Genomic DNA, 10,110 nt, shown 5'->3' on the forward strand with positions numbered 1-10,110 from the left:
GCTTGGCCCAGGCTGCCCAGGACAGTGGTGAAGTCTCCATCCCTGGAGGGGTTTCAAAACCCTGGAGATGTGGTGTTGGGCGGCCATGGCTGGATGATCTTAGAGGTCACTCCCAACTGACTCTACTGTCTCCAGAGGCCCTTTCCACCAGCTGTCATGCTGGGATTCTGTAACTCCTTCAGATGCCTCTTTGACATGTGGGCAGTTGGACATATTGGACGCACTGGCAAAAAAGGTGGTGAGACACTGGCACAGGTTGCCCAGGGAGGTCATGGATGCCTATCCCTGGAGGTGTTCAAGGCCAGGCTGGATGAGGCCTCAAGCAATTGGCTCTAGCAGAATGTGTCCATGCCCATGGCAGGGGGGTTGGAACTTGATGATCTTGACAGTCCCTTCCAACCCAAAGCTCCCTGTGATTCCTTGAATTGCCATCAGCATCACTCACGTTTAACCCAACTGCATGTGCAGGGAATTACTTCAGCACTCCTGGCATCAGGAATCTTCCTGCACAAAGATCTCATCCAAAATTAGAGCGGTTGGAAGTGCGTTATCAGAGGGGGGTGGTGGGAAACGTGGTGGAAAGGAATGGAAACCAGGCTAATTCTGGATGAGGCTGGGTTTATTTCCTCTCAGTGAGATTGCTCAGTGCTGAAGACTGGGGCTTTTTAGGGAAGAGGTCTCATCAGAACATGCTTGGTGTTTCATTCCTGCCTCCATTCTACTTCAGGCAGAAGAAAGCTCACCTGGAACTGTGAAATACAAGCCCAGAGGGAGCAAACTCACTTCTCCTAAAGCAGCATTTAACCTGCAGTTCAGAAACTTGTATAAGATAGATGAGAGGCCCTAGGTGGGCCAAGGACATGACCTCCATCTACCATCATCTCCACGCTACTAAACATTCTGGACAGGATGTCTTTAAGTCATTCCTGATGGACTCTTTTAGTGCTCATAAATATTCACCAGGAAAGAAAGGGAGGCTGAGGAGAAGCCAGAGTGCATCTCACACTGACTGCATAAAGTGGATGGAACAACAGAATCATAGAATGGCTTAAGGGACCTTAGAGATCATCTACTCCAAACTCCTCCAACCTCCCTGCCATGGGAATCCTGAAGGAAAGATGCACTTGACATTAATGAGAGGCGAGGGAGATTTCAGAGACGGACACAAATGTTCACATAGAACCTCCTGGTGTTTGTGTCTGATGGAGTCACCATGCCTGGAGGTGTTTGGGAAACCTGTGGACCTGGGACCATGGTTTAATGGCCACGGTGGTGTTAAGTTGAAGGTTGGACTCCATGAGCTTAGAAGTCTTTCCCAAGCCAAACAATTTCATGATTTCATGCCCCACTGTGATCTGCTCTGAGTAATGTTTGCATTCATTGCATAGAGTTTAACTTTTTCCTGGTTTGCTCTTAATTTATTTGTGAGCTCTGGACACAAAGGCCAGCCCTTGATGTTTTCTGGGTCACTGTAGATGGTATCTCTGGCACATCAGATCAGAACTGCTCAGTTTCTAGCCAACAACTTTTAAAAATAAATCTTCAGTGGCTCAAAAAGAAAAAAAGTGTTGGGGGGGAGCTGCTGTCCTGGTGTTATTAGAGCTGGTTGTTAAAGGTGACCTTCAAGGAGTAGTAGGTTAGTTTATTTAAATGGAGAACTTTTATTTAGCCTCCTAATTCAGCAGGCAGAGTTTGAGGCACCAACAGAGCTGTTTCACCACCAACTAAGCTGGCGAGCTTGAGGACAAGGAATAAATTCTAGGACTGCCCCAAGTTTAGCAGCAGCTGTTGGGGCAGCTGAGAAAAGGATGCCAGGTGCTTGGCCCTCTCTGTGAGTTGTTTGGTTAGGAAGAGCCTTGTAAAGAACTAGGAAGGGTGGAAAGAGGAGAATGGATCAGGAAAGAGAGGAAGAAGATGTTTTTGAAGAACTAGGAAAGGTGAAAGAAGGATGGATGAGGAAGGAGACCAACATGATGGAGCAGGGATCTGTTCCAGAGGACAGCAGAGAACTTGTTACACTCTTATGTTGGCCCACATTTGATATTATACAATACAGAACCATAATAAATATGGAATCCTAGAATTGCTTGGGTTGGAAAAGACCTCTAAGATCATGGAGCCAAATCATCAACCCAACATCACCATGGTCATTAAACCATGTCTCAAAGTGCCATATCCACACAGTTCTTGAATGCATCTAGAGATGGTGACTCCACCAGCTCCTCGGCCAACCTATATGACTCAAAATGTACTCAAGTTCCTTCTGGGAAAAAAAAAAGATAAAGGGGCCAAGTCTTTTTCCCTATGGAGGCAAAGCAGCAACACACCACCAAATTGGGCCCCTCAATTCAAGAGAGATGTGCTGGAATGTGCCCAGAGAAGGGCAACAAAGCTGGTGAGGGGCCTGGAACAAAACCCTATGAAGAGAGGCTGAGGGAGCTGGAGTTATTTAGCCTAGAGAAGAGGAGGCTCAGGGGTGACCTCATTGCTGTCTACAACTACCTGAAGGGAGGCTGTAGCCAGGTGGGGAGTGGCCTCTTCTCCCAGGCAACCAGCAACAGAACATGGGGACACAGTCTCAAGTTGTGCCGGGGTAGGTATAGGCTGGATGTTAGGAAGAAGTTCTTCCCAGAGAGAGTGATTGGCATTGGAATGGGCTGCCCAGGGAGGTGGTGGAGGCACCGTCCCTGGAGGTGTTCAAGAAAAGCCTGGATGAGGCACTCGGTGCCATAGTCTAGTTGATTGGATGGGGCTGGGTGCTAGGTTGGACTGGATGATCTTGGAGGTCTCTTCCAGCCTGGCTGATTCTACGATTCTATGATTCTATGAAATGGTTAACCATTTTCCTGTGGGCCACCAATGCAACCTGTTAGATACAAAAAAGCAGGAATCCAGACTTGGTAGTGTACACCAGATCTGAAGTGGATGGACAACCGATTGCCCCCTCCCTGGAGATGTTCAAAGCCAGGCTGGATGAAGCCTTGAGCAACCGATCTAGTAGAGGGTGTCCCTGCCCATGTCAGGGGGTTTGGAACTACATGATCTTGAAGGTTCCTTCCAACCCGAACCATTCTATGATTCTGTGACAGTGCTATTTCATCCTGGTGGCAAAAGTAACACGAAAATCGCCTGAATATTTATTAAAACTAACGTCTTATCATGAAGTTGCAGGGGTTTGTGCTCCCCAGCCGGTCCTAGAAATGACTTTTGAAGATAAGAAGAAAAGCAACATCACCACCATGTGGCAGAGATTAGTCACAGAACCACAGAATCACGGTTTGAGTTGGAAAAGACCTTCAAGATCATCCAGTCCAACCACTAAGCCAGCACTGCCAGGTCACCACTAAACCATCTCCCTCAGCACCACATCTGCACCACTTTGAAACCCCTCCAAGCACAGAGACTCCAACACTGCCCTGAGAAGCGTGACCCAGTGCTTTACGACACCTTTGGGTTCCTTATGTCCAACCTAAACTTCCTGTGGTGCAACTTGAGTGGCTGTGGGCCCAAGACAAGAGAGCACAAAGTGTCTGGATACTTCCAATAACAAGTGTAAATGGAAAATTAACCTTACAAACTCCAGAAATTCTGTTAGTTGTTTCTCTGGAAGGACTGGATTGGACATTAGGAAGAAATTCTTCTCACTGAGGGTGGGGAGACACTGGAACAGGCTGCCCAAGGAGGCTGTGGATGCCCCCTGCCTGGAGGTGTTCAAGGCCAGGCTGGATGAGATCTCTAGCAATCTGGGCTAGTGGAGGTGTCCCTGCCTATGTCAGGGGGTTGGAATTAGATGATCTTTAAGGTCCCTTCCAACCCAAATCATTCTATGATTCTCTGACTTGACAAGAGATGTTTCTGTACTCATATCTAATCCTCAGCAATCCCCAGCAGGATCCTTCCCTCCAGCACTATCTTTGAACATAGAATCACAGAATCTTTGTGGCTAGAAGAGACCTTGAAGATCAAGTCCAACCATTAACCAAGCACTGCCAGGTCACCACTAAACCATGGCACTCAGCACCATATCTCTACAGCTTTAAAAGCCCTCCAGGGATGGGGACTCTGGCATTGCCTTGGGCAGCCTGGGCCAGGCCTTGACAGCCTTCAAGGTGAAGAAATTATTGCTCATGTCCAACCTTAATGTTTGGAATAAGCTCACCCAGTAAAGCTGCTGAGGACACGTGCAATGAAGCTGGGTTGCAGCCACAGCTGCTGCACAGTGTGGAATAATGGATCTGATGAACCACTTTGTGAGGACAAACTGGGTGCAGCTGGCCTGCAGCTCACAAAGGAGAAGCAAAAAGCTGTAGAAAAGGATTTTGCTTTTCAGCCCAACTTCCCTCAAACTGTGTGGAGCTTTTAATTAAAGAGTTTGGAGGACAAAAGAACCAGATAGAAAATGCCTGGACCTGAAGTAAAGGCTATTTGAAGGGCTGCAGCAGAGTCAGGACATCCATTTTCTTTTGAGGTCCACCATTGAGTCAGCTGAGTTCGCTAAAACCTGTGTGAGCAAACTGACAGAAGCCAAAGTCTGTTTTTGCAGAGACTTACCCAAACTCTCAGCACCCCAAACAGAAATATTCCATGATCAGAGCAAACTTTCCTTTGCTGTTACACCCAAAGGAAGCTACAGTTGGCACCTTCCCACCTTGCCTTCTAAAAATCATCTCAAAAGGAGATGTCACACAATGTAGGAGTCACAGCTTTGCACAAAGCCCTTGAGGAAGCATGAGCCAACGCATTGTTTCTGATTCAGGGCCACAGAAAACAGAACTCTGCCCAAACTGGCACTAAAATAGCAAATAATCACAGCTACCTCAGAAATATCCCAGAACTGGGGCCAGCAATGGAGTCCTCAGCACAAAAGAGACATGGACCTGTTAGAGTGGGGCCAGCGGAGGTTACAGCAATGATGGGAGGGCTGGAAGCCCTCTGCTGTGAGGTCAGGCTGAGAGTTGGGTTTTTTCAGCCTGGAGAAGGCTTCAGGAAGACCTTCTGGTGGCCTTTCAGTGCTTCAAGGGGCTGTTCAGAAAGCTTGGGAGAGACCTTAGAGCAGGGCCTGTTGTGACAGGACAAGGGGTGATGGTTTGAACTAAAAGAGGGCAATTCAGGCTGGAGAGAAGGAAGAAATTGTTTATGACACAAAACATGGGGACACACACCAAGAACATCTGCTTCTCAGTGTCCTTTTTGGAGTGAAAGACCCAAAAGTGAACCCAGTATTCGAAGTGTGGCCTCACCAGTCCTGAGTATAGGAGGACAAACCCTGCCCTGCTCCTGTTGGTCACATTATTGCTGACTCAGGCCAGGATGCTGGTGGCCTTCTTGGTCACCACTGTTCATGTTTATTCAGCTATCAACCAAGACCTCCGGGTCCTTTTCTGCTGAGCAGTTTCCAGCTACTCTGGCCCAAGCCTGGAGCCTTCATGGGGCTGTTGTGACCCAAGTGCAGCACTCAGCCTTGCTGAACCTCATCCCATTGGCCTTAGCCCATCAATCCAGCTTGGCCAACTCCCTCTGTTGAGCCTTCCTACCGTCCAGCAGATCTACACTCCCACCCAACCACGTGTCACCTGCGGACTTTACTCAGGGTAGCTTGATCCCCTCATCCAGATGAGGGTAGAGAGGCTCTTCAGAGGGACTTGGATAGGCTTAGATCCATGGGCCAACACCAATGAGATCAGTTGCAAGAAGGCCAAATGCCAGGTCCTGCACTTGGGTCACAACAGCCCCAAGCAATGCTACAGGCTTGGGGCAGAGTGGCTGGAGAACTGCCTGGCAGAAAGGGATTTAGGGACTGTAATAGACAGGAGCTGAATAGGAGCCAGCAGTGTGCCCAGGCAGCCAAGAAGGTCAATGGCATCCTGGCTGGGATTAAAAATGCTGTGGCCAGCAGGAGCAGGGAGGTGATTGTCCCCTTGGACTTGGCTCTGGTAAGGCCACAACTCGAGTGTTGTCATCAGCTTTGGGCACCACAGTACAAGAGAGACGTGGAGGTGCTGGAGCAGGTCCAGAGGAGGGCAACAAAGCTGGGGAAGGGCCTGGAGAATAAATCTTATAAGGAGTAACTGAGGGAGCTGGGGATGGTTAGTGTGAGGAAGAGGAGGCTGAGGGGAGGCCTCACTGCTGTCTACAGCTACCTGAAGGGACACTGTGGAGGGGCTGCTGCTGGGCTCTTCTCACAGCTAACTGGAGACAGAACAAGGGGGAATGGCCTCAAGCTGAGGCTGGGCAGGTTTAGATTGGACATTAGGAAAAAGTTTTTCACGGAGAGAGTGTTCAGGGAGTGGAATGAGCTGCCCAGGGAGGTGGTGAAGTCATTCACCCTGGATGTGTTTAAGGCTGGTTTGGATGTGGTGCTTAGGGCTATGGTTTAAGTTGACTCTTGTAGAATAGGGTTCTACGTTGGACTTGGTGATCTTGAGAGGCTTTGCCAGCCTGCATGTTTCTGTGACGCTGTGTCCAGGCTGCTGAAGGCCCCATCCCCTGTCTTTTCCACTATCACAGCCACTGTGACTTTCCAGGAGTTCCGTTACAATGAGTTTCTGTGATTCTGTGATGCTGTGACCATTGCTAAAGACATTAAAGAGAAGCGGCCCCAGCACCAAGTCCTGAGGAACAACACTGGTGAGCAGTGACCAACCAGAGCTGACTTCACACCCCACCACTCTTTGGGCCCAGCCATCAGCCAGATTTTCACCCAGGCAAAGCATCCAGCCAAACCCACTTAGACAGGAGAACAAATGATGTAAGGAAGGCAAGGCAAAAAGGGCTGTACTTTAGGATGGGTTCAATAACACCTCGAGCCTCACACTGCCTGCATTAGTGCAGCGTGTTCGCAGGCAAGACGTCTCACGTCTACACGTGCAAAGGGTTTATTTGCAGCTTGAGCTTCAGATCCATGCTGAGTAGCAACACCTAACTCAGGCAAGGCAGAGAAAAACTGGGTTCTGCTATGTCAGTTTTGTACTCAAGATCCTTGAATACCACAAAAAATAAAGCAGGCTCTGACTGCAGCTGCATCCTTCATCCTGGAGGTTGGCAAGCGCCGGGTTTTAATTATACATTTAACACTTCTGCAAAGACTTTGAAACTCCACTTGGAACTAACCCAAATCAAAGGAGCTCCCAGCTCGGTCTTTCTGAGGACTCACAGATCACACAGCCTCAAACTCATTTTCTTTGCAGATATTTAACACTCCCTCAATTTCTTCTTGCAAAAGGAAAAACAAAAAACTCTTTGAGTAGTATGAAGCTCATCTTACAACTACTCCTGCTGTTAGCTACACATACTCTGCTACACACAACCCTCTGATCCCCTCAATAGGTTTGGGGAGGTCATCCAATTCCAAACCCCCCTGCCAAGCACCCACAGCAGCTTGCCCAGGATCACAATGCCTAGCTGGGTTTGGAAGCTCTCCAGAGGAGACTCCACAATCTCTCTGGGCAGCCTGCTCCAGGCCTCCAGCACTCTCACAACAAAGAAGCTTCTGGAACCTCCTGGGTTTCAGTTTGTGGATTTGTGGAGGTTGGAAGTGACCTCTAGAGGTCATCACAGAATGGCCTAGATTGGAAGAGACCTCAAATATCAGGTACTCCAGTTCCCTTGCCATGGGTAGGGACACCGCTCAGCTAGACAAGGTTGCTTGAAGCCTCATCCAACGTGGCTGGGGACACCTCCAGGGAGGAGGCATCCACAACCTGTTCCAGTGTCTCACCACCCTCATACTGAAGAACTTCTTTTAAGATCCAGTCTAACCCTACTATCCCTCAGCTTGGAACCATTCCTCTTTGTCCTGTCACCAGACACCTTTATGAAAAGTCCCTCTGCAGCCTTCCTGTAGGATTCCTTCAGGTACTGGAGGGCAGGCCTAAGGTCCCCCTGGAGCCTTGTCCAGGATGAACAACCCGAGGGCCTTCAGTCTGTTCTCACAGCAGAGACATTTCAGCTCTTGGATCATCTTTGTGGCTTCCTCTGGACCCACTCCAACAGTTCCATGTCATTCTTACAATGAGGATACCAGAACTAGACACAGTATTTGAGGTGGGGGTCTCACAGAAGCAGAGTAAAGATTACCCAGTCCAACTCCCCTTGCTAAAGCAGGAACACCCACCACAGTTTACCCAGGATCACAATGTCCTCCAGAGAAGACTCCACAATCTCTCTGGGCAGTCTGCTCCAGAGCCCTGGTACTCTAAGATAATAGGTGAATCAGTTTCCACTTTTGCTCAGGTTCAGAGCCTAAGTCAGTGAAAAAATCAACACCACTTTGTCTCTTGGCAGCCACCCATCAGGCAACTTGGTTAGTAAGAACAGGAGGGGAGTTGCTGAAATAGAAAAATGATGAAACTTTTGAGCCTAGTGAGAGAATCCCCACCCCCAAAAGGGAAGTGAAACAGAACAGGCCCCCTGAAGTGCGAGGGACTGTTGACAAGGTCTTGTGATGACAGGACGAGGAGGAATGGGTTTAAACTGGCAGAGGGGAGACTGAAACTGGATGTTAGGAAGAAGTTGTTTGCAGTGAGGGTGGTGAGACACTGGCACAGGTTGCCCAGGGAGGCTGTGGATCACAGAATCACAGAATGTGACTGAGGATCCCTGGAGGTGTTCAAGGCCAGCTTGGATGAGGCCTTGAGAGACCTGTTCTAGTGGGAGGTTGGAACTGGATGAGCTTTGAGGTCCCTTCTAACCTTAAGCTTTCTATCATGCTAGGAGTGGCTGATACTCCCTCAGGTTGTGATGCCATTCAGTAGGACCTAGACAGGCTGGGGTGTTGGAAGGGGAGAAACTGGATGAAATACGAGGGCAAGGGTAGTCTTGCATCCGTCAAAGAACAACCTCATTGACCAGCACAGGCTGAGGACTGACCTGTTGGAGAGCAGCACAGAGGAGAGGAACATGGAGGGTCCTGGTGGATGCAAAGATGACCATAAGCCAGCAACATGCCCTTGTGGCCAAGGCCAGAGGTATCCTGGGATGTGTTAGAAGTGCTGCGGTTAGTGGGTCGAGATAGGTTCTCCTTCCCCCTTACTCTGCCCTGGTGAGGCCACACCAGGAACATTGTGTCCAGTTCTGGGCTTCTTACTTCAAGATGGACCTCAGGGAACTGCTTGAAAAAGTCCAGTGCAGAGCCACAAAAATGCTGAAAGGAGCTTGTGAGGAAAGGCTGAGTGAGCTGGGGCTCTTTTGCTTGGAGAAGAGGAGCCTGAGAGGTGCCCTCATTCATGCCTATAAAGTGTGAAGGGCAGTGTCAGAACAGAGCCAGGCTCTGCTCAGTGATGTCCAATGACAGCACAGGGGGCGATGGGTGCAAGCTGGAGCAGAGGAGGTTCCACAGGAACATAAGGAAAAACTTTCTCATACTGAGAGTCACAGAGCCCTGGAATGGGCTGCCCAGAGAGGTTGTGGAGTCTCCTTCTCTGCAGACTTTCAAAACCTGCCTAGATGCCTTCCTGTGTGACCTGCTCTTGGTGATCCTGCTCTGGCAGGGGGGTTATGTTTTGAGGTCCCTTCCAACCCCTAATGTTCTGCGACTGAGAACGTGCTGGAAGCCAGCATGGCCTGGTTCCTGAAACCAGTCTTCAGCAGAGAGAAGCAGGACAGCCAGCCCTCCCTCGGCAGGGCATGTAGTTGAGAAAGCTGAGCAGGGAATGCAGCAGAGAAACCAGTTTCACCACTGCTGCTCTGGTCCTGGTTAAGCTGGGAGGCACCACCTAAGTGGCTACATGTTCTGGCGCTTTGGGTTGCAACTTCTGTTCTTCTTCCAGGCCCATCTCTTTGGATCTTACTGCCTAAGTTCACCTGTGTCAAGGGCCTGGACTGTGCCAGAAGCACTCATTGAGCACGAGAAGCTCACTCATTCCCTTCCCCACAGAAAGGGAAGAAGGGAGAGAAACTGAACACCTCCAGGGCGAGAGCATCCAGGACTCCCTGGGGAAGTTGTTCCAGACTCTCATCAACCACACTGTAAAGCTTTTCCTCCTCATATTCAGCCTAAATCTACCTTCCTCAAGCTTCAATCCATCCTACCTCAAACACTGAGTAGCAACTAATTATTACCCCTTAAAAAAAAATCATAGAATGGCTTGGATGGGAAGGGACCTTCAAAGT

This window comes from Pogoniulus pusillus, chromosome 8, assembly GCF_015220805.1.
Source record: "Pogoniulus pusillus isolate bPogPus1 chromosome 8, bPogPus1.pri, whole genome shotgun sequence".
Taxonomy (NCBI): Eukaryota; Metazoa; Chordata; class Aves; order Piciformes; family Lybiidae; genus Pogoniulus; species Pogoniulus pusillus.